General features: G+C 46.0%; 1 long non-coding RNA gene and 1 pseudogene across 4 annotated transcripts; one reads left to right on the top strand and one right to left on the bottom strand.

Moving 5' to 3' along the window:
- The window catches only part of LOC119324495, a 20954-nt pseudogene extending 10161 nt beyond the window's left edge, over nt 1-10793 (bottom strand).
- Nucleotides 10794-12663: 1870 nt separating this feature from the next.
- LOC119322342 lies at nt 12664-17635 on the top strand. Of its 4 annotated transcripts, none has more exons than XR_005155536.1 (6): nt 12664-13100; nt 13211-13410; nt 13506-13663; nt 14040-14165; nt 16122-16221; nt 16506-17635. It is a non-coding gene; the product is annotated as an uncharacterized LOC119322342 (long non-coding RNA). The 4 variants fall into 4 exon arrangements; XR_005155538.1 differs by having other exon boundaries at nt 15700-16221; XR_005155537.1 differs by lacking the exon at nt 16122-16221.
- Nucleotides 17636-25037: the final 7402 nt, after the last annotated feature.

Raw genomic sequence — 25037 nt, 5'->3', positions numbered from 1 at the left:
GACTCCGGCGCCGGCGCTCGCCCCCGACCCCGGCGCGCTCGCCCTCGACCCGTCGGCCCTCGCCTCCCTCCTCTCCCCTGCCGGCCGTCGTCGGGCCTGCCTCCTCGCCCCTGCACTCTTTGTAAACCCCCCCTCTCTGCTAGGGTTCTTCGGTTATGTTAATTAATTAGGTTATGTATTTAGTTATGAATTTAGCTAGGTTTCAAAATTAGCTGAATTTATATGCAAATTTGAACTGGACATGTGATATGTGCATATGTCATGTTTTGGACATGTCATGTTTGGAAAATGATCCGAGTGGCCTATGTTACGCCTGAATGTTGATTCATTTTCGTTTCGGTGAATTTCAGGCGCTCGATATGTCCATTTTTAGCAAAGGTCATGCCGAAATTTCCCGTGATTAAAGGCATGATTTGTGCTACATAGTTGGCATATCGAGTGCTGGCACATATATTTCTTTTTATGTCATTTCTCATTTATTCATACTTTTAGAAATAAATGAGGCCACTTAATCATAGGAAACATGTCGAACAACGAAGAAACTGGGCCTTCTGACCAAGATGCAGACGAGATGGATTATGAGGGTGAACAAGAGTACCTCGACTATTTGACTGCTAAGCAAGGTTTGCAGGTCGGCCTCGATGATGGTACTAACACCGACATCGACACCGACGGCGCCAGCACCGATGGCGGCACCGAGACCGATGGGGAAGGTACCGGCAGGGAAGGTATCGGCCCCGATGCCGCTACCGAAAAGAGGAGCATAAGAAGCAGAGGATACGAAAACCTAACAAACTAGGGATTGGACGACTTGTGATCACAAAGATGGCACCTGGCAAGTTTGAGCCGTTAGAGCCGGAAGAACCTCGCAAGTGCTATGGGAACCAAGTAGGATGCATCCTACGGGAATGCGCGAGCATCAACGACGATGACTTAAGGAGTAAAGAACATTTGACGCAGTTGCTCCTAACGAAGTTGCACAAGAGATTCAAGTTCCCCGACCGGGATGATAACATAGAACAATCATGGGATGATCCGAAGATGAAAAAGATTAACAATCACGCCATGGGCATGTTCAGCAATGATTTGGCCTCCTGGAAAGGGAGGGTGAAATGAGCTATTGAGGCTGATGAACCCCTGTCCAAGATTCCGGAGGAAAATCCGACACTTACGGAAGAGGAGTTCGAAAAGTTCAAGGACACTTGCGCTACCGAGGCAGCCAAGGCTAAGGCTGCAAAATTCAAAATCCTTCAGCAAAGGAACACGGGGAAGCATCGCCTCAGAAGCCGTGGCTACCTCGGTAAAAGGCCCATATGGGATAAGGAGGACGCGGAACGTGAAGCCGCGGGTCTCCCAGACCCCTTCGCGAAGTTCACCAACCCCTTGGAGCATGACTTCATCAGGGCCCGCTACAAGTGGGACAAGGAGAAAAAGGTTTTTTACACGGACAAGATCACGAGGAAATTGATTAGACTACTGGAGAAGCAACACCGGCTTGCAGCCGAAAGCCCTACTTCTCCGATGAGGCCCAAGTGGGACACCCCTCTCAACCGGGCCTTGAACGAACTTAAGGGACTCCCGTTGGACCAGCGGCCGCAATATGGTCGTGTGCACGGCGCTGGAGACGACGCCACGTGGAAGGTGTTTTACAACGACGGCCCGGAGGCCAAGAAGCAGAAAAAGAAGTTTAGTCAGGCGGACATCGACGCAAAGGTGAAGCTTGCGGTCGAGAAAAAAAGCAGCTGAGGACGCGAAAAAAGCAGCCGAGGACAAATATGAGTTGCTACAGCAGGCAGTCAATGCAGCTGTAACTGCCTGCAGAAATGATTTCGCTACTAACTTGGTTCCAGTTATCATCAACTGGGCGAAGGAAAATCCAGACAAGACGGTACATGATTTCCCGAAGCCCAGTTTCATCGCGAGCAACTCCATGAACAACAACACCATCGCACCATCACTTGCTCAAGCAACCGGGCCTCCTCTCGCAGCCGCTCCCGCTCATAGCAGCCCGTCCTTAGTCTCAGGCGCGCTAGGTGGGCCTTCGTCTTTGGCTGAGCTCGATGCCGTCACGGTAATTACATGTCGCACCAACATATATATAGATAATATTCCATTTTTGTTGCCTTTCGGTTGTTTTACGCCACAGACATATGTGTTTGCAGGCGAAAGAAACCCCATGCACCATACTCTACTTGATCAAAGGCCAGAAGGTGGACGTGGGAAAGGGGATGATAATGGACCCCTCTCAACGCACGTTCCACAACCAGCCGATCCCCGCTGGGCACTTCAGGGTTAGCTTGACCAGTGTGAAATCGGGGCACGAGGATTTGCCTCCTCCAGTACAGCATGTGGGAGCGGACGACGAGACCCCGCCGTGGATTGGAAGCTGCAAGGGTTGGGTGCTGCTATGGCCGAAGAATCTTATTCGTCTGGAGCCGGTCGAGAGCACACCAATAACTACCACACATCAACAAGCATGTGTGGAGACCACCACCCCGCCTACGCAATTACCAGCTCCTGTAGTGCCGGGTGAGAGCGGCGGACGACATGATGAAGGGGGTGCAATAGTACTGGCTGATGTAATTTCTCCTGTAGAACAGAGAATGGATGATGAGACGGAGGTCGACCCTATGGATTACCTCAATACAAACGCGTATGACTGTGACATAGATATGATGAGTCAACCATATGACGAATCGGGCTATCAGCTTGCTAATGAGGATATGGATGATATGCCCGGGCAGGGTCGTACCATGGATTGCAAAAAGTCTCTCTTCATGAAATCCTCACAGGACACGCTTGAAGATGCCGCCTCAACACAGGCTCAACTAGCCGGGCGCGAGGGTTGTACAGTACTTAGCCCGGGAACACTTGGGCAGGGGTTAAGGAAGGGTCTGGAAGGTGTGCACTTCTTGCGTATACCTTTGTTTAGATGGATGAGTTGTTGTAGTTGCAAGTATTCGAGACTTGCATGTATTGCTATTTTCGAGATGATGACAAGATATCACTTTGTGTTGGATGATGATTATGATGAGACTATTTGTATGTACATGCTATGATTACATTTGTGGTCTCACAGGCATTTATATGTGTATCATGATGACATTTCTATGTGCTAAAGATTCTTCTACAAAGCCTGTTCAAATACAAAACAAATATGCCAAAAAAACTACTTAAATTAGCAGTAGCGAGTGTATAAAAGTTAGCAGCAGCGCCTCAATAGCAGTAGCGCGTCCAGCCAAAGAGCGCTAGCGCTACGAGCAGTAGCGAGCTTCTTCTAACCGCGCTGCTGCTACACTTGTGTAGCAGTAGCGCGGGTGCGCACGCGCTACTGCTATGAGTTAGCTGTAGCGCCTTATTAGTAGCGCGGGTACCCGCGCTACTGATACATCTAAAACCCGCGCTACTGCTATGAGATAGCATGCCTGCAAAAGCCACATATACACTTTTTGTTGGAAATATGCCCTAGAGGCAATAATAAAAGCATTATTATTATATTTCTTTGTTCATGATAATTGTCTTTATTCATGCTGTAATTGTGTTATCCGGAAATCGTAATATATGTGTGAATAATAGACACCAACATGTCCCTAGTAAGCCTCTAGTTGACTAGCTCGTTGATCAACAGATAGTCATGATTTCCTGACTATGGACATTGGATGTCATTGATAACGAGATCACATCATTAGGAGAATGATGTGATGGACAAGACCCAATCCTAAACATAGCACAAGATCGTATAGTTCGTTTGCTAGAGTTTTCCAATGTCAAAGTATCTTTTCCTTAGACCATGAGATCGTGTAACTCCCGGATACCGTAGGAGTGCTTTGGGTGTGCCAAATGTCACAACGTAACTGGGTGACTATAAAGGTATACTATGGGTATCAAGTGTCTGTTGGGTTGACATGGATCAAGACTGGAATTTGTCACTCCGTATGACGGAGAGGTATCACTGGGCCCACTCAGTAATGCATCATCATAATGAGCTCAAAGTGACCAAGTGTCTGGTCACGGGATCATGCATTACGGCACGAGTAAAGTGACTTGCCGGTAATGAGATTGAACAAGGTATTGGGATACCGACGATCGAATCTCGGGCAAGTAACATATCGATTGACAAAGGGAATTGTATACGGGGTTGCTTGAATCCTCGACATCGTGGTTCATCCGATGAGATCATCGAGGAGCATGTGGGAGCCAACATGGGTATCCAGATCCCGCTGTTGGTTATTGACCGGAGAGCGATCTCGGTCATGTCTACATGTCTCCCGAACCCATAGGGTCTACACACTTAAGGTTAGGTGACGCTAGGGTTGTAGGGATATGTATATGCAGTAACCCGAATGTTGTTCGGAGTCCCGGATGAGATCCCGGACGTCACGAGGAGTTCCGGAATGGTGACTAGAAGAGGGATGTCTATCTAAGTGGGAGTTCATTAAATAATTTGATTAGATGAACTTAATTATCATGAACTTAGTCTAAAATCTTTACAATATGTCTTGTAGATCAAATGGCCAACGTAGTCCTCAACTTCAACGCGTTCCTAGAGAAAACCAAGCTGAAAGACGATGGCAGCAACTATACGGACTGGGTCCGGAACCTGAGGATCATCCTCATAGCTGCCAAGAAAGATTATGTCCTACAAGCACCGCTGGGTGACGCACCTGTTCTCCCTGCAGAACAAGACGTTATGAACGCTTGGCAGGCACGTACCGATGACTACTCCCTCGTTCAGTGCGGCATGCTTTACAGCCTAGAGCCGGGGCTCCAAAAGCGTTTTGAGAGACATGGAGCATATGAGATGTTCGAAGAGCTGAAAATGGTTTTGCAAGCTCATGCCCGGGTCGAGAGATATGAAGTCTCCGACAAATTCTTCAGCTGTAAGATGGAGGAAAATAGTTCTGTTAGTGAGCACATACTCACTATGTCTGGGTTACATAACCGCTTGACTCAGCCGGGAGTTAATCTCCCGGATGATGCGGTCATTGACAGAATCCTCCAGTCACTTCCACCGAGCTACAAGAGCTTTGTGATGAACTTCAATATGCAGGGGATGGAAAAGACCATTCCTTAAGTATTTGCTATGCTGAAATCAGCAGAGGTAGAAGTCAAGAAGGAACATCAAGTGTTGATGGTGAATAAAACCACTAAGTTCAAGAAGGGCAAGGGTAAAAAGAACATCAAGAAGGACGGCAAGGGAGTTGCCGCGCCCGGCAAGCAAGCTGCCGGGAAGAAGCCAAAGAATGGACCCAAGCCCGAGACTGAGTGCTTTTATTGCAAGGAAAGTGGTCACTGGAAGCGGAACTGCCCCAAATACTTAGCGGACAAGAAGGCCGGCAAAACAAAAGGTATATATGATATACATGTAATTGATGTGTACCTTACTAGTACCCGTAGTAGCTCCTGGGTATTTGATACTGGTGCAGTTGCTCACATTTGTAACTCAAAGCAGGGGCTGCGGAATAAGCGTAGACTGGCAAAGGACGAGGTGACGATGCATGTCGGGAATGGTTCCAAGGTCAATGTGATCGCCGTCGGCACGCTACCTCTATATTTACCTTCGGGATTAGTTTTAAACCTTAATAATTGTTATTTAGTTCCAGCTTTGAGCATGAACATTGTATCGGGATCTTGTTTAATTCGAGATGGCTACTCATTTAAATCCGAGAATAATGGTTGTTCTATTTATATGAGAGATATGTTTTATGGTCATGCTCCTATGGTGAATGGTTTATTCTTAATGAATCTCGAGCGTAATGCTACACATATTCATAGTGTGAGTACCAAAAGATGTAAAGTTGATAATGATAGTCCCACATACCTGTGGCACTGCCGCCTTGGTCACATAGGTGTCAAACGCATGAAGAAGCTCCATGCAGATGGACTTTTAGAGTCTCTTGATTACGAATCATTTGACACGTGCGAACCATGCCTCATGGGTAAGATGACCAAGACTCCGTTCTCAGGAACAATGGAGCGAGCAACCAACTTATTGGAAATCATACATACTGATGTGTGCGGTCCAATGAGTATTGAGGCTCGCGGTGGCTATCGTTATGTTCTCACCCTCACTGATGATTTGAGTTGATATGGGTATATCTACCTAATGAAACACAAGTCTGAAACCTTTGAAAAGTTCAAGGAATTTCAGAGTGAGGTTGAGAATCAACATGACAGGAAAATCAAGTTTCTACGATCAGATCGTGGAGGAGAATACTTGAGTCACGAATTTGGCACACACTTAAGAAAATATGGAATAGTTTCACAACTCACGCCGCCTGGAACACCTCAGCGTAATGGTGTGTCCGAACGTCGTAATCGCACTCTATTAGATATGGTGCGATCTATGATGTCTCTTACCGATTTACCGCTATCTTTTTGGGGCTATGCTTTAGAGACTGCCGCATTCACTTTAAATAGGGCTCCATCGAAATCCGTTGAGACGACACCGTTTGAATTCTGGTTTGGGAAGAAACCTAAGCTGTCGTTTCTGAAAGTTTGGGGATGCGATGCTTATGTCAAGAAACTTCAACCTGAAAAGCTCGAACCCAAGTCGGAAAAATGCGTCTTCATAGGATACCCTAAAGAAACTGTTGGGTATACCTTCTACCTCAGATCCGAAGGCAAGATCTTTGTTGCCAAGAATGGATTCTTTTTAGAGAAAGAGTTTCTCTCGAAAGAAGTAAGTGGGAGGAAAGTAGAACTTGATGAAGTGTTACCTCTTGAACCGGAAAATGGCACAACTCAAGAAAATGTTCCTGAGGTGCCTGCACCTACTAGAGAGGAAGTTATTGATGATGATCAAGATACTTCTGATCAAGCTCCTACTGAAATTCGAAGGTCCACAAGGACACATTCCGCACCAGAGTGGTACGGCAACCCTGTCTTGGAAATCATGTTGTTAGACAACGGTGAACCTTCGAACTATGAAGAAGCGATGGCGGGCCCGGATTCCGACAAATGGCTAGAAGCCATGAAATCCGAGATAGGATCCATGTATGAAAACGAAGTATGGACTTTGACTGACTTGCCCGTTGAGCGGCGAGCCATAGAAAATAAATGGATCTTTAAGAGGAAGACAGACGCGGATGGTAATGTGACCATCTATAAAGCTCGGCTTGTCGCTAAGGGTTATCGACAAGTTCAAGGGGTTGACTACGATGAGACTTTCTCACCGGTAGCGAAGCTGAAGTCCGTCCGAATCATGTTAGCAATTGCCGCATTCTACGATTATGAAATATGGCAAATGGGCGTCAAAATGGCATTCCTTAATGGTTTCCTTAAGGAAGAATTGTATATGATGCAGCCGGAAGGTTTTGTCGATCCTAAGAATGCTGACAAGGTGTGCAAGCTCCAACGCTCGATTTATGGGCTGGTGCAAGCATCTCGGAGTTGGAACATTCGCTTTGATGAGATGATCAAAGCGTTTGGGTTTACGCAGACTTATGGAGAAGCCTGCGTTTACAAGAAAGTGAGTGGGAGCTCTGTAGCATTTCTCATACTATATGTAGATGACATACTTTTGATGGAAAATGATATAGAACTCTTGGACAGCATCAAGGCCTATTTGAATAAGAGTTTTTCAATGAAGGACCTTGGAGAAGCTGCTTATATATTAGGCATCAAGATCTATAGAGATAGATCAAGACGCCTCATAGGTCTTTCACAAAGCACATACCTTGATAAGATATTGAAGAAGTTCAATATGGATCAATCTAAGAAGGGGTTCTTGCCTGTGTTACAAGGTGTGAAATTGAGCTCAGCTCAATGTCCGACCACGGCAGAAGATATAGAAGAGATGAGTGTCATCCCCTATGCCTCAGCCATAGGTTCTATTATGTATGCCATGCTGTGTACCAGACCTGATGTAAACCTTGCCGTAAGTTTGGTAGGAAGGTACCAAAGTAATCCCGGCAAGGAACACTGGACAGCGATCAAGAATATCCTGAAGTACCTGAAAAGGACTAAGGAAATGTTTCTCGTTTATGGAGGTGACGAAGAGCTCGTCGTAAAGGGTTACGTCGACGCTAGCTTCGACACAGATCTGGATGACTCTAAGTCACAAACCGGATACGTGTATATTTTGAATGGTGGGGCAGTAAGCTGGTGCAGTTGCAAGCAGCGCGTCGTGGCGGGATCTACATGTGAAGCGGAGTACATGGCAGCCTCGGAGGCAGCACATGAAGCAATATGGGTGAAGGAGTTCATCACCGACCTAGGAGTCATACCCAATGCGTCGGGGCCAATCAAACTCTTCTGTGACAACACTGGAGCTATTGCACTTGCCAAGGAGCCCAGGTTTCACAAGAAGACAAGACACATCAAGCGTCGCTTCAACTCCATTCGTGAAAATGTTCAAGATGGAGACATAGAGATTTGTAAAGTACATACGGACCTGAATGTAGCGGATCCGTTGACTAAACCTTTCCCTAGAGCAAAACATGATCAACACCAGAATTCCATGGGTGTTCGATTCATCACAGTGTAACTAGATTATTGACTCTAGTGCAAGTGGGAGACTGTTGGAAATATGCCCTAGAGGCAATAATAAAAGCATTATTATTATATTTCTTTGTTCATGATAATTGTCTTTATTCATGCTGTAATTGTGTTATCCGGAAATCGTAATACATGTGTGAATAATAGACACCAACATGTCCCTAGTAAGCCTCTAGTTGACTAGCTCGTTGATCAACAGATAGTCATGATTTCCTGACTATGGACATTGGATGTCATTGATAACGAGATCACATCATTAGGAGAATGATGTGATGGACAAGACCCAATCCTAAACATAGCACAAGATCGTATAGTTCGTTTGCTAGAGTTTTCCAATGTCAAAGTATCTTTTCCTTAGACCATGAGATCGTGTAACTCCCGGATACCGTAGGAGTGCTTTGGGTGTGCCAAACGTCACAACGTAACTGGGTGACTATAAAGGTATACTACGGGTATCTCCGAAAGTGTCTGTTGGGTTGACATGGATCAAGACTGGGATTTGTCACTCCGTATGATGGAGAGGTATCACTGGGCCCACTCGGTAATGCATCATCATAATGAGCTCAAAGTGACCAAGTGTCTGGTCACGGGATCATGCATTACGGCACGAGTAAAGTGACTTGCCGGTAACGAGATTGAACGAGGTATTGGGATACCGACGATCGAATCTCGGGCAAGTAACATATCGATTGACAAAGGGAATTGTATACGGGGTTGCTTGAATCCTCGACATCATGGTTCATCCGATGAGATCATCGAGGAGCATGTGGGAGCCAACATGGGTATCCAGATCCTGCTGTTGGTTATTGACCGGAGAGCGATCTCGGTCATGTCTACATGTCTCCCGAACCCGTAGGGTCTACACACTTAAGGTTCGGTGACGCTAGGGTTGTAGGGATATGTATATGCAGTAACCCAAATGTTGTTCGGAGTCCCGGATGAGATCCCGGACGTCACGAGGAGTTCCGGAATGGTCCGGAGGTAAAGATTTATATATGGGAAGTCCTGTTTCGGCCATCGGGACAAGTTTCGGGGTCATCGGTATTGTACCGGGACCACCGGAAGGGTCCCGGGGGTCCACCGGGTGGGGCCACCTGTCCCGGGGGGCCACATGGGTAGTAGGGGGTGCGCCTTGGCCTACATGGGCCAAGGGCACCAGCCCCAAGAGGCCCATGCGCCTAGGGTTTCAAGGAGGAAGAGTCCTAGGAGGGGAAGGCACCTCCTAGGTGCCTTGGGGAGGAGGGATTCCTCCCCCTTGGCCGCACCCCCCTAGGAGATTGGATCTCCTAGGGCCGACGCCCCCCCCTTGGCCCTCCTATATATAGTGGGGGAAGGAGGACTCTTCATCCACGCCTTTGGTTGCCTCCTTCTCCCTCTCCAATACCTCCTCCTCCTCCATAGTGCTTGGCGAAGCCCTGACGGAGTACTGCAGCTCCATCACCACCACGCCGTTGTGCTGCTGCTGGAGCCATCTTCCTCAACCTCTCCTTTCCCCTTGCTGGATCAAGAAGAAGGAGACGTCGCTGCTCCGTACGTGTGTTGAACGCGGAGGTGCCGTCCGTTCGGTGCTAGGATCTCCGGTGATTTGGATCACATCGTGTTCGACTACCTCATCCCCGTTCTTTGAACGCTTCCGCTCGCGATCTACAAGGTACGTAGATGCATCCAATCACTTGTTGCTAGATGAACTCATAGATGGATCTTGGTGAAACCGTAGGAATTTTTTTGTTTTCTGCAACGTTCCCCAACACTTTTACCTCGAGCCGCTGTTCCGGCTCTACGTTTAGTTTTATAAGCATGAGCTCTCTTTCAACTTGTGGTTCCTTTGACAAATCATGAACCTGTTCAACCGATATATGAAACTATGAATATCAGATACAGTGATGACTGGAGCAAGCACGAAAACTGAAACAGAGTAATTCCATTAATCACATGTTGCTACTCCCTCCGTTCAAAAATACTTGTCATCAAAATAGATGAAAATGGATGTATCTAGAACTAAAATACATCTAGATACATCCATTTCAATGACAAGTATTTTCGAACGGAGGGAGTATTAGTTAGCAAACATTTTCATTATTCACGGGACACTGGAATAAGAAAATTCTGACCTGTATAACATTAACAAGTTTGTAGAGCTGCTCGACAACCTTTGTGAGTATTTTCTCTGTTCCTGACACCACAATGGTGAACAGCGCCTTATCCTTGTTCAGCCTAACTGCCAATGACTCAATGTTGTACCCTCTTCTAGCGAAGACCCCGGCAATCCGATTGATCATCCCTCTCATCCCCAACAAAAACCGATATGGTGTGGCGCTTTACAACCCTATACATTAATGCAAGAGATTGAAGGGGAGAAGGAATCGTAATAGATCAATGACGAAGCGCGGCGAAGAATCGAAGATCAAATTCGCTCAGGATTCAAAACTGATCCACGAAAAGAGAGAAGTCTTACAAGCGCCTGGGGTGGGGTGGCACCGACGTGACGCCGTCGGTGGCCGGAGTAGCGGCCGCTGCGGCGACGGGCACGAGGCGCGCCCTCGGCCTGGCCGAGATGGACACGGGCGTACGATGCGGCGGTCCCCACGGCGGCGAGGTGAGGTGCGGCGGCGGCGGCCATGGGCAGGACCGCGGAAGGGTGGAGATCGTGAGGTGGTGGGGTTTTGGGGATGGTTCGGTTCCCGAGTAGAGGACGGTTGGCGTCGGCAGTTTCGGGCTGTATCTGTGTGGGCACGGCTGGAATGGATTGTTCGGAAACGGTCCCCGGCCGCAAACTTCTATACATTAGTAGAGTGCCCGTGCGTTGCCACGGGCGACAAACATATAAGTTTTTATATATTTTAGTAGAATGCTCGTGCGTTGTTATGGGGCATTTTAAATCTTTGCTGGAATTATATATAATAAGACTGTAATGCATGTCAAATTCTGCATGTATAGAAAAGATAATCAATAACAATCAGAAAATAATTAAAATCCATTTCACTTGCAATGATATAAGTTGATAAAAAAATGTGATGTGATGATGTATACATAGCGAGCGATGAAGCAACTAATAATCGGTTATAAATTAAGATCTACTTGGTGCGCTTAAGGTATTCAACTATAATGTTAGGAATGTTGTCTTTAGCTTCATTCTTACTTGAGAAAATATAGTAAAAAAATTCTTCCCCAGCTCATAACCATCTTGCACAAGCAACATATGTAATTAGCATGAATATTTCACGTTGACGATCTAGAAATATGCAACGGAGAATATTGTGCAAACAGGACTTCTTTATCGTTTCATGGGAACATAAAATCAAAAACAAAATAGCCAGACATATCCCTACTTGAAGAAATTAATAAAAGTATGTTACAATTCTCTAGAGCAAACAACCGATTTTTCCTTTTATAAAAAAAACAACAGATTTTTCTAAAAATAACATACAACCAACCTCTTATTTTCCTTCTTTACCTTGAAAAGAAATATCATAAAAAGAAAGAACAGGTTACCCCTCTCACTCTCTCACTACATGGGCACAAGCCCTCACTCACATCTCACTCTCCGCGCACATGTCACCGCTGCCATCTCCCCCCGCCACAGCGTCACCGCTGCCATATCTCCCTGCCATGGCTTGGATCTGCCGCCTCCCCTCCATGCTCACCACCGCCACCCATCCCCTCCACCACGATGTCGTCCGTCCCCTCCACTCCCCGCCAAAGTTTACGATTTTGGCCGAATATGGTTAACAACCATGAGCAAACCTTTCGCGGTGAGCAGCCGGATTCGTCCGCCGATCAGAAGGTGCAGAAGGGTCGCCCCGCCACTTATCGCTAGCTCTCCTCTCGGCTCGAGCTGTGATCACACGGTCCGCACCCCATTCCCTAGCGCTGTGGTGTCTTTGTAAATTATTAAGCCCTCTATAGCAAAATATAAAAAATACAAGACATTTTTTAGGACCCATGCAGCCTTGTTCAGTTAGACAGGGTTTAAAGAGGTTTGAAAGGGATTGAAGGGTACTAAATCCTTTGCAAGTCAAAATTCCCGTCAAACCTCCCCAATCCCCTTCGACCCCCCTGTGCCGAGGGGATTAGCCGAACATGGCCTGCACTTTTTCTGTCACCTAATATTTTCTTTTACTTTCCCAAATATAGCCTCACAACACCGAAGCCGCAAAACGCTCTCTTACCTCTCACTCTCTCCGCACCACACTCTCGTTCGGTCATTCCCCTCCACCAAATCCCTAGCTCTCCTCTAATGATTCGTGTTGTCGCCTCCCTCCCACCGGCGTCGCCGCCTCCCTCCAGTGACGTGCTTCGCCGCCTTCTCTCCCTCTCGCCCGTGTCGCCTTTCCCTCCCCCCCGTGCTGCGTCTTGCGTGCTCCAAGGCCGAGGAGGAGCGCGGGCACGGCGGCCTTGTCCTACTCGACACCGGCTGTGACAAACGCCGGCGCTCCTCGTTACCCTCTATCTGCAAACAGGAGCTCCCGTACTGGACGCTACCGTCCCGCACGGGCTATCTAAGCCGGAGCCCCCCTCCATCTCGACGGCACCCGAGATTGAGGCCGCACCGGAATCCCAATCGCCTACCACGCTCTACGCTCGACGGCAAGACCCACAAGGTGTGCATCCTCCCCGTACTATCTGCGTGGGGTGGATTCTTGATTAGGAGTATAGTCCGTTGTGATTCTTGTGTGGATGGGATATGGTTGTGATTCTTGATGGGATGCAGATAAGAGTAGGGATGCGTGTTGCAGAGGGAAGAACGATGTGATATGGACAATGATGCAGCTCCTGAAGAAGCGGTTGCCGCGTCTGCACTGATTAGCTGTAAGACAGTTACTCCAGCACTTACAGTACTGCGTCTCCTCAATCTAGGTTTTGCAGTACAGTAGGGATGGACTCTGTAACTGAAAGGAGTAGCACTGATTGGTATGAACTGTACTGTTGCATAGTGTACACGGTTTGAAAATCAGCGTACTGATGCTAAAATAAACATAACTGATTTGTTGGGCCTGGGCAAGCAGTGTCGGGGCAAGGAGCGGGCGCGGCGAGCAGGAGCGGGCAAGGAGGTGGTGAGCACCTGGAGCTGCAAGCACCGGGCGAGGCGTGAGTTGCTGGGCGAGGCACGAGGTGCTGCCGACGGCGAGGTTCAAATTCAAACTGATTTGGGAGTTGGACAATGGTGAGGGCAGAATTGTACTCTTACAGAGATTTGGGAGCTGTCGGAAATGCAAAAAATGTGTCATATTTTGTTAGAGGGAGTAGTATGTAGTTTTTTTCCTGTAAAATTCTATAGCCGTTTACTCTCTGAGCTAAAAATGTCTCATATCTTCAAGCTGAACCACCCATATCTTCAAGCTGAACCACCTAATTTAGTCATTATACATTATGTGGTCAAGATGTCTTGCGCGTGTACATTTAGTTTTAATTTGGCCACAAGAAAATGTTTGAATTTTGCTTGCTCTATTATGAAGCTGGACGTTCCTGTTACTGTCTCCTGACTTATCTAATTTGTACTTATATTCAGATGGCCCTGTTTAATTTGGTTAGTTTTGCAGGTACCCGTAAAATGGAGAGAAGTTCGTGATATAGTGTGGAAAGCAAATATTGCTCACACTAACCTTGCAAATGAAGTCAGACCAGAACTGGATGATTGATGCAGGCGAACAAAATTAAGTTTTGAGGTACACATATTTGAGCACCATGCCTTGCCAAGCTTAACACTTTTTTGACTGTAAGCTTTACTTTGTGATTCATGTCTTGTACTATATGACAGATGCGAAACATCAAGGATAACAATATAAACAGTTTGGGCCTATATAAGTGTATGAAAGCATCATATACGTAATTAGAAAGTCTGGGCCACAAATCAAAAAGCATGACATGTACATACTGTTCATACAAGTTTAGTCTGGAATAGCTCAATTTTTTCTAACATTAGTCTGAGATCTGTACTATTAAAGAGGGGAATTTCCTCTGATTTAGTTATTTTTTTTGGGTATTACCGACCCATACCACGATCTCAATTTATTTCTTAACTGAATTAACGAACATTTTTTATACTTAATAAAAGTCAAAATGCACATAATAAGTGGAGTAAAGAATATTTATGATCAGGGCTTGTTTTACCTTTTTTCTTCTGTGGTACGTTGCCCGTCGTTTAGCGTCTATCTTATCCCTTTGTTCTTGTGATGGTACATAATCGGAGCATCTTCCTTTTCTTTTTTCTCCTTATAAGCTGCCCTTCTCCGCGTGTTTATAATGTCCCTTTTTTCTATTGATGAGGTCTTGTTATGTTCTCCATAATCATGAATTGTATCAGCAGTACCTTAAAACGTATCTGGCATGAAAAGTATGAAAAGTATTAATTATAAAGCGAGAAGAATGTCTAGCAAAAGGCTGATTTTCATGACCGTACCCTCTTCCTTTTTCTTTCGATAAGCAGCTCGCCTCCGGGCGTTTATCAGCTCTCTCTTTTTGTCGGTGAAGCTGTTTTTGCGGTCATTCATCACAACTCATGTTTTCTAGTGCTCGGTTGTTGGTATAGACACTGAACATTCACGAGCTAGAGCATTACGCCCGACCTGGTTTCCCACATCGACATGGGAAGATTCTAGAGCTACTGGAACAACATAATAGCCATAAGCTGATTAAATATATGAAGATGAACCCCCGTAAGGACTAATTACTTCACATCAAAGACGGACGGGTAATACCATTTGAACTGCCTCGTACATTGCTGGCATAGAAGAGTGTGAGATTACTGGGAGCCGGCAAGGAAGCACCATTATGCATGAATGAGTTTGCTGGGTTGTCTGCATCATGTAAAAATAACAAAATGAAAAAACCCACAAGGCATCATTATGTACAAAGGAGACTGGACCACACCTGCCAGTTTACTGAATCTGTCCAACAATAGGATGTAATACACATAGTATAAGAATACCTGACATCGCATTGTAAGGTCGATCAACATTTGTGATATCCCCGGGAGCGAGTGTGAGTTCACTGGGAGCCGTCAACGAAGCATCACTTAACCCATCTGATGTGTTGTTGCCCCCCTCGTAGTCTGTAAGGTATGATAGAGAATATACAAAACAGATGATTTTATACCAGAAGTATGTTGACGATATTTGCACATAATTAAACCTGGACCCATTGAGTAACTATCGTCAAGTTTGTCAGCTAAGGGTATATTCTCTGTGTTGTATTCATCAGCATTTGCTCCAAAGGAATGGCCTGCAACACATCATGTATACACACTGTGAGCAGGGCATGATGTTAGCCATGTTGACGATATTTGCATAGAATTAAACCTGCAAAGATGGAGTAACTATCGTCAAGATTGTCAGCCAAGGGTATACTCTCTGTGTTGTATTCATCAACATTTGGCCCATCCACATGGCCTGCAATACATCATGTATCCAAAATATGAGAAGGGCATGATATTAGCCATGGTACAGCTAAATCTGATAGCGGAACAACCTGTAGGCAAACCTGCCGCCTTTGTATCTTGAGTTGGCTTGCTTTTTGAATTTCCCATACGTACCTATGAATTGCCAGATCCATGAGACTCCAAGATCATTGCTTGATATATGTACTACTTCACTGATACAATTATGGTACTATGAATTTTGTAGACTTCATGAGGTTGAGCATGGATCAAGTGGACAAATGTCAGATGAAGTAACGAATACTGCAGTAATTGCCAAGAGGCCACCTCCAGATAATTATCCCAAGGTTTTAGAATATGCGACCTAATTCCTTGACATCAAAGAAAGCAGATACATGAAATTCAGTCGAAGCATGAAAAATACTATATAGGATGTAGAGCGAAAGGTTTTTATTCATCTTGGAGTTTGTCTTTGCTTTTTCAGATGCATGAAAAATATTAAAGGATGTATAGGGAAAGGCTATTTTTCATCTTGGAGTTTGTCTTTGATTTTTCAGGATGCATGAAAAAAAATAAAGGATGTATAGTGAAAGGCTTTTTTTCATCTTGGAGTTTGTCTTTGCTTTTCCAGGATGATGACACGAACGCCCACATGGAACTAATATATGGATCAGCAATCAATCAAGTTGCGAACAAGGTCATGGCGACCTGAACCGACATGAACAAGGTCATTGCCGGCGAGCACCCCGTCGAGGGCTACCGCTACCGCAACACATTCGCAAACCTGGAGAGTTGTGGTGGCCTCCAACGGATGTACGTACCATGAATGTAAGCCGTTAATGTGTAGCACATCTCCAATTACCGGAGTCCAAACGGATACTCTCCTTTCTATCCCTTTCTCTCTACTGTTCGAGAGAGGCGACCACGAGAGCGACTCGGGCCCGGCCCGATCCTGGATCTTTGCCGCCGGCGACGCCGGTCGGGAAGGAGATGGGAGAGGTGCGTGGTGCTCTGTTGTAAATAGTAGGCCTAGTCTAGGTGTTTCCTTTGTGGAGTTTGGCCTTGTGCCGGAGTTTGGCGTCATGCCGATGGAGCGCAACCCACCGCCGCTTGCGCGCAGCGCCTGGTGGTCGCCGGTGACATCTTCTGCTCTTCTCCCATGGTGGTGGCGAAGGGGAGATGATGTTTCTGGTGCTAGCTCTCAAAATAAGCGCGTGGTCTTTGTGCCCTGGATCTGGAGAAAGGCCAGCCGATTCTCCCGGTTTCTTCAAGCCGTTGCGGTGATGGAGCGGGAGCTTGGGAGGAGCGGCCATCTGAAGATGTCAGATCGGGTTTGAGCTCAACAGCAGCAGCTATTGCGGTGGGGGCGCTGGCGCCTGCTGTGGCGGTCGATGGCCGGTCGTCGCCGTCATTCTGCTGCTTCTTCTTCTGGCCGAAGGGCGGCCATCCCCATTCCTCCCGGCCTTGTAGCCATTTGGGAGGCAGATCTTCGTTCCGGCGGTCGCCATGGCTGGTTGCTATGGCTCCCTCGTCGCCCCAAGTGGTCACGTCCCCGGCGACGGCGAGGTGTATCCGCTGAGAACGATGTGGACCTGATCGCGTTTTTCATCTTTAGGTTGAGGTCCTTCTTGCAAAAGTCCTGGGACTTGTTCGTCGTTTGTTGTTTCTTCAGGGTCCTTTGTGTAAGACGCTGTACTTCTCTTTATCTGAATAAATAGTTCGGGATCCTTCGGGATCCCTCTCTTGTTCAAAAAAAAAACAGTGAAATTACCTATGAAGAATTGATAGGGCAAGAAGGATGTGGCGTTCAAAGGGATCCGCAGAAGGCGAAGGCGGACCTTGGCAACGGTGTATCGATGGTGACCCGGAGGCCCGCAACAATGGCGGCGGCGCCTCGATCTCGGCGGCGGCAAAGGGATCCGCGGCTAGCGCCTGGTTTCCATCGATGTAGAGAATAGATTGGCAGCGTATCAGCAAACCGCGATGGCGGCGGCGGCGTGGTTCCTGTCGACGTAGCCAATAGATCGAGGGCGGCGGCGACGACGTGGTTCCTGTCCCAATGGATCGAGGCTGCCCTCTATCGTCAGCTTTTTTCGTGCGAGGGGTGGTCGCTCCCCAGGCTGGGGTTTTTTTTCTCCGATTTTTTTCCATTAGGTGTTATTACGTGGGAGGTGGGAAGAGGAAAAACCGGTCTTGATTTTTGGAGGGAGGGGACAAATCGGTGGGAGAGAGATCGCCTTGTGGGATCGATCATGGAAGGCTGGAAACGAACGAAGCGAACGAACGACCCGTACTGAGACATTAGGAGTAAGAAGATTAGGAGTAAGATTAGAAGAACGCCCGTGCGTTGCAACGGGGCCACATTAACTTTAAGAGTTCAATATTACGACATTGGCGACTTTTTTTACCATCAAATCTTCACACACACACAGAACCACACTCTCCCTCCCTCTTCCTCACTCTCTATCCCCGTCTCCCTCTCGCTCTAACACACACACATATCCATTTTATTGGGTACGGGACCATAATCCATCTATTTCACACATACACGCTAGTGCATAACAATATGGATTATGTGTATTATATTTGCCACCAGAATTGAGGGAATTAATTTCATGTAAATCGACCAGCCACAACTCCAAGAATACGCGGACGAGGTGGTTCGGGTCGGCGTCGGCGCCGTCCAGCGCGGGCCACGGGCCCGCTTCCAAGTGCACGTGCAATGCACGACTTCACAAATATTATAATCAGATATGAGAAATCACATGCATAGAAAAGACATTCTGATAGCAATCCAAATACCATACTCAATTGAATACCTAACCTGGACAATACTCTTATTTCTATGCGCCAGAAAAAATGGAACAACAAAGCTAAGTATGCCTACATACGCTCAGATTATATATAAGAATCTTGGGTGAACAATTGCAACAAAGCACTAAGCAGCGATAAATTTAAATAAAAAATCCATTAACTATGCAGGCAGCAGACTTGTTACAACATAGAGAGATAGAAAAATGTCACATCCAGTAATGTAGCGCAAAGGAGTGGAACGAAGCATGAATGAGCGGTTGCCTGTTCTTCTCCATGTACATGGATCAGCAGTAGAGGCCAAGTATATAAGTACTTGACCGAACTCCACTCTTCGTGTACGGAGAGCCATGTCACATTCTCGCCGCTGCAGCATGGGAGGACGGCTGGTTCACGTGACCCTCCAGCTGGGGGATCCATGGTGGCTGACTGTCGAGCTCGAGGCAGAGAAGTTGAGGGCAGTAGTGGCGAGATCCATGCCAGCCAACCGGGCGAAGAGGAGGTCGTCGGGGAGGGACACATCGGCAAGATCCGGTCACCACGCGACCTGAAGAGCAACAGTGATCTCCACAAGCTGTAGGCCGACGGCGTGCTCCATCCCCTGCGATGGGGTGACCATGGCGGTGGCCACAGCTCCTCATGCTCGCCTCGATCTCGGCGACACACCCTGAGTGTAGGAGGCAGCAACGACCTCGACGAAATCATGGCCTCCATCCCGGAACGCAATCATGTCGCTCTAAATAAATGGATTCAATCATGTGACTCTAATTACTTCGGATTGTTATGTGCACACTAAGCGGGGTGCAGTTAGGAAAGAAAATGTTTTTTAATTAAAGTGACTGAGTGATTTAAGGTAAGGTTAATTAATTTAGATTTGATTTTTAGTGATTGTTAGTAAAGTATGATGCGTCTTTAAAATCTTTTATTTGTTTCCTTAAAATCTATTATTTGTTTCCTAAAGAAATTTGCAATAATGGAAGGTATCGGTTGATTTGGATAAGTTAGTAAATTTAGATCCGTGATTGCGTGCACGTTTGGAAAGTGCTGATTTGCAAGGAAAGAGCTGAGGGGTAAATAAACCGGTGAATAAGAAACCAACATCGAAAAAAATCTACGACGGTTAACCTACGAAAAAAAACCGGACGAAAGTGGTGGGATGAAAAAAACCTGGAAGCGAGACTACCAACTGCTCCATTAGGAGTAGAGATGTGGGGCGGCTTCTCGGTTCACTCTCCCATTTTTAGAACATCTTCAGACCTGTATATCGTCGACCCGCACAACTCATTTACAGTTTTGCGGAAAAACGGCTTTGCGGGTCGGTACGAATGACGGCCGAGCAGACCCGCACAGCGAAACTGTAAAACAAAAAAAAAATCAGATAATAGTTTATCTTAGTTTGACACATATGTCATATATTCTGTATTATCTTTACCTAATAATAAAACAAATTGGATTTCTTTCGTCCGTCATGGCATTTTTCAGAAAAATCTCTCTATTTCCTGAAATCAACCCGCCGTCCGGATTTAAGTTACACCCGAACTGTTATTTTAGATTTTTTGAAACTCACATGATGTTTTAGGTAATTCATCCGCGTATTATATTTAAGTCAAACAAATGCTTTTTAAAATCATTCATATCTTTTAAACCGTAACTCCGATTTGAACATGTTATATATAAAATTTGATTAGAAAAATATATAGAATATGAATATGTGATTATTTTTACCTGTTAAGTATTTTTAAATACTATTTTGGAATATATTTGAGTCAAACCAAATGATTTTCCAAATTATCTGTATCTTTTAAACCGTAACTTTGATTTTAACATATTCCCTCTTATAGCGTTGAGACCACTAAAATAGTGATCTAAACACGCTTATATTAGTTTACAGAGGGAGAATTATATATGAAATTTTATTAGAAAAATATGTGGAATCTTAATATGATGTTAATTTTACCTGTTAAATATTTTTAAAATATTTTATGAAAGCAAACTTATAATTTATAGTACAAGATTCTTTTTTTCCATACCGGCGACGATCCGGATTGCAAATAAACACCCCACTATAACCATATAGGGAAAAGAAAACATCGATAACTACACATGCATACCTCTGAAAAATATCGCAGGGGCAAACAACATATTTCTCATCGCGAGAGTGAGAGAAAGCGAGCGAGAGAGAGAATGAGAGGGAGGAGAGAGAGAGACAGACGCCTTAGGATTAACCATATTCAACACACGTTTTTTTGTTTTATGTGAACATCGAGGCCATCGCCGGCGAGGCTGAGAAGGAGAATAAGCGGCAACACAAATATGATGTCTCGCCAAAATAAAGGAGATGGACCTATTGTGGTCTTGAGTGATGGTTGTTGAGTTGAGAGCGTGTGTTATGTTTTCTCTCCCGTTGCAACGCACGGGCTCTTTTGCTAGTTAATTTAATATAAGATAAATGAAATATATATTTGGCAACCCTGTGACAGATTGCAAAAACGCCACACCACCTGGATGCCGTTTGTTTTGATCCAAATCGAGCGAGCGACATCACGCATCTCGCATCGCTCGAGCACCACATCTCTCGGCAGTTTTGCATCTCGCATCGCAACACTCGAGCGCGCCCCATCCCCGAGCTTCATGTCACGCCCAATATGCGACCCTATCCAAAAGGAACTCGAAGGTCCCACCAAGGATAGACCCGCATATTGGAACGCTTTTGCAAGGTGGATATCATTATATCAACATTACATAATAGATGGAGATACATACACAAGACATACAATGTCACCCGAATACAACATCATCTTACATAAGAGCACCATCCGACTACGGATGAAACACAAACAGAAACTCAAACGACATCCACCCTGCTAGCCCAGGCTACCGACCTAGAACCTATCCCCTGATCGAAGAAGAAGCAGAAGAAGAACTCCAAAACAAGCAAACATCGCTCTCGCGTCAAGATCATCGCATAACCTGTACCTGCAACTGTTGTTGTAGTAATCTGTGAGCCACGAGGACTCAGCAATCCCATTACCATGGGTATCAAGACTAGCAAAGCTTAATGGGAAAGGAAGGGGTAAAGTGGTGAGGTTGCAGCAGCGACTAAGCATATATGGTGGCTAACATACGCAAAAGAGAGCGAGAAGAGGAGCAAATGAACGGTCGTCAACTAGTAATGATCAAGAGGTGATCCTGAACTCCTACTTACGTCAAACATAACCCAAAGACCGTGTTCACTTCCCGGACTCCGCCGAGAAGAGACCATCACGGCTACACACGCGGTTGATGCGTTTTAATTCGGATCTTGTGTCAAGTTATCTACAACCGGACATTAACAAATTCCCATCTGCCACATAACCGCGGGCACGGCTCTCAAAAGTTTATACCCTGCAGGGGTGTCCCAACTTAGCCCATGATAAGCTCTCGCGATCAACGAAGGATATACCTTCTCCCAGGAAGACCCGATCAGTCTCGGAATCCCGGTTTACAAGACATTTTGACAATGGTAAAACAAGAACAGCAAGACCTCCCGCTGTGCCGACAAATCCCGATAGGAGCTGCACATATCTCGTTCTCAGGGCACACCGGATGAGCCAACCAGGGGGCGCCGGACATCGCTCGGTTCGGACCAGCACTTAGAGAAGCACTGGCCCGGGGGGGCTAAAATAAAGATAACCCTCGGGTTGGTCGACCCAAGGGAAAGGTATAGGTGGTGGTGAAGCAAATGGTAAAACCAAGGTTGGGCCTTGCTGGAGGAGTTTTATTCAAAGCGAACTGTCAAGGGGGTCCCATAAATCACCCGACCGCGTAAGGAACACAAAAATCCGGGAACATAATACCGGTATGACGGAAACTAGGGCGGCAAGAGTGGAACAAAACACCAGGCATAAGGCCGAGCCTTCCACCCTTTACCAAATATATAGATGCATTAATAATATAAGAGATATTGTGATATCCCAACATAAACCCTGTCCACCATGGAGCAATCTTCAACTTCACCTACAACTAACAACGCTATAAGAGGGGCTGAGCAAAGCGGTAACATAGCCAAGCAATGGTTTTCTAGGAAGGGTGCAAAAGGTTAGAGGCTGACATGGCAATTTGGAAGGCTTGAAGAGCAAATGATAGGTAGCGCAGCATAGCGATAGAACGAAGCAACTAGCATAGCAATGATAGTAGTGAGATCCAGGGTAACGATCATCTTGCCTGAAATCCCGCAAGGAAGAAGAACGAGTCCATGAAGAAGATGAAACCACGAAGACGAACCAAGCGTAGACGAACGAATCCTCACGATCGCAACGAAACGGGAACTATCGAGAAGAAGCACACAACATAGTAAACACACCACACATGAACAAGACATGATGCACAACAAGCATGATGCATGAAAAGGCTATATGAAGCTACTCATGACAAGAGATGATGTAAAAAAGAACAACACATCAAGGCAAGTTTAAATGAGGCCGGGAACAACATATAACAATTCCGGTAAGTCCTCATATGCATATTTCGAAATTGGTCCAGATCTGAATAAACCTTATGTTCAAGTTGTTTAACAGCAAGTTAATATGCACCAAGATGATCTACATGAAATTCTAGTCAAGTTACATATAAAGTTCATTAGATTTGGAGCTACGGCCTAGAAGATATGAGCAAAACAAGTTAAACATGGCATTGATGCAAAATGCACACAAACATCAAGCAAACACCTCAAAACAAGGATGCAACATGATAATATGAAACTACATGCAAAATCAAGCAAGTTTCATATAGAGCACACTCAAAACGGAGCAACGGTGCAACACATACACTCTATACAAGTCAAAACAACAATCTGTCCAAAACAGCAACTAGGCATCTAGCAGGCACCAAAACAACAAGCTACATCATCTCAACATAATAACAAAAGGCATGGGCATGAAGTACAGGTAAAGCATGACAAGACATGAACACACTGAGCTAACTCCAAAAATCACTAGATCATGCTCAAAAGGACATGGGAAGATTGCAAATAATAACAGTTTCAGACTTTGCAGAAATAACATCAGGTTGCAATGTTTAGAGCTATCAAACAACATGCTACAGGAACTTGTCATGGCAAACAAAGGCAAGGCATGAATCTACTAATCTCATATAATAAAAGTCCCTTACTGACCATGAGCCAAAAAGGATCAGAGGATATGATGGCACCCATGTAAACATGGCAAGTTATATGACATATTCAAACATGGCAGGAACAACAATAAGTAGGCATGTTGGTGAGCTTGAACCACTCACCACAGAGCAATACATGGCATGGCAAGGCAACCAACAGTAAGAAGACATGTTTATAAAGCTAAGCATGACAAGAACAAGTTCATAGGATGCATGGATCACTAGAAAAGCACATGGCCAAAACTGAAATTCATGTTAACAGGTTGACAGCAACATTATTTAGCAAGTTTAAGAGCAAGATTACAACATGATACAGCAGGCTATAAATGCAACCAGGGGCATGAATGGATAGAGCAAGACATGTATAACAAAACATTATTAGTGAACATCTCTAGAATAATGCACGAAATGACTTGTAGCAGCAGGTTTACATAGCAACAAAATATAACAGAATCTGTCAGGAAAACAGCAACGACAAGTACCCTACTTAACAAGCTCGATGCACTCAGTACAAGACTCACAAAAATACATGGATAGCACCCCTGGAAAGATGGCATATCATAGATCAAAACACATGTAGAGCTCATGCTCATAGGATGCACACACCAAACATGGCAAAAATGACAAAACAGCAAGTTATAACAGTTTCAGCAGATTAACATCATATAGCACTCTTCGAACGATGATTCAGGTATCAAGATGGACTCAAATGAACATGATGCAATGTAATGAAATGAAGTACTCGTCGATACGAACAATTTGACATATTACACACACGAAACGGAGCCACGGATGCAGATTTATGATGCGATGAACATGGCTAAAAATATGCAAAATATCAGGGACATGCAAAATCGGGGTCAACCTCTGGATCTGCAAATCTGGCACGGTTCTCGAGGCACGCCGGGGAACTCGCCGGAGTTGCTGCCGGAGAGGACGGGGAAGACGGATCCGGGGCCGGGGAGAAGTTGCTGGGGCGGGACGAGGCGGATCCGGCCTTGGGGCCGCCGGATCTGGCCGGACCCGCACCGAGGAGCGGCGGGGCGCGCGCCGGTGGAGCTCCCACGGCCGGAGGCGGCCTTCCAAGGCGGGCGGTTGCCGGCGGGAGACGAGGCTCGGCGAGGCGCCGGGGCAGTCGGGGATGCGCCGGCGGGGCCGGACGCCTACCGGCGCCGGTGGAAGGCGGCGGCGGGGACGGACG

Source organism: Triticum dicoccoides, chromosome 6B (genome assembly GCF_002162155.2).
Source record: "Triticum dicoccoides isolate Atlit2015 ecotype Zavitan chromosome 6B, WEW_v2.0, whole genome shotgun sequence".
Taxonomy (NCBI): Eukaryota; Viridiplantae; Streptophyta; class Magnoliopsida; order Poales; family Poaceae; genus Triticum; species Triticum dicoccoides.
This window is presented reverse-complemented; position numbering and strand designations above follow the sequence as displayed.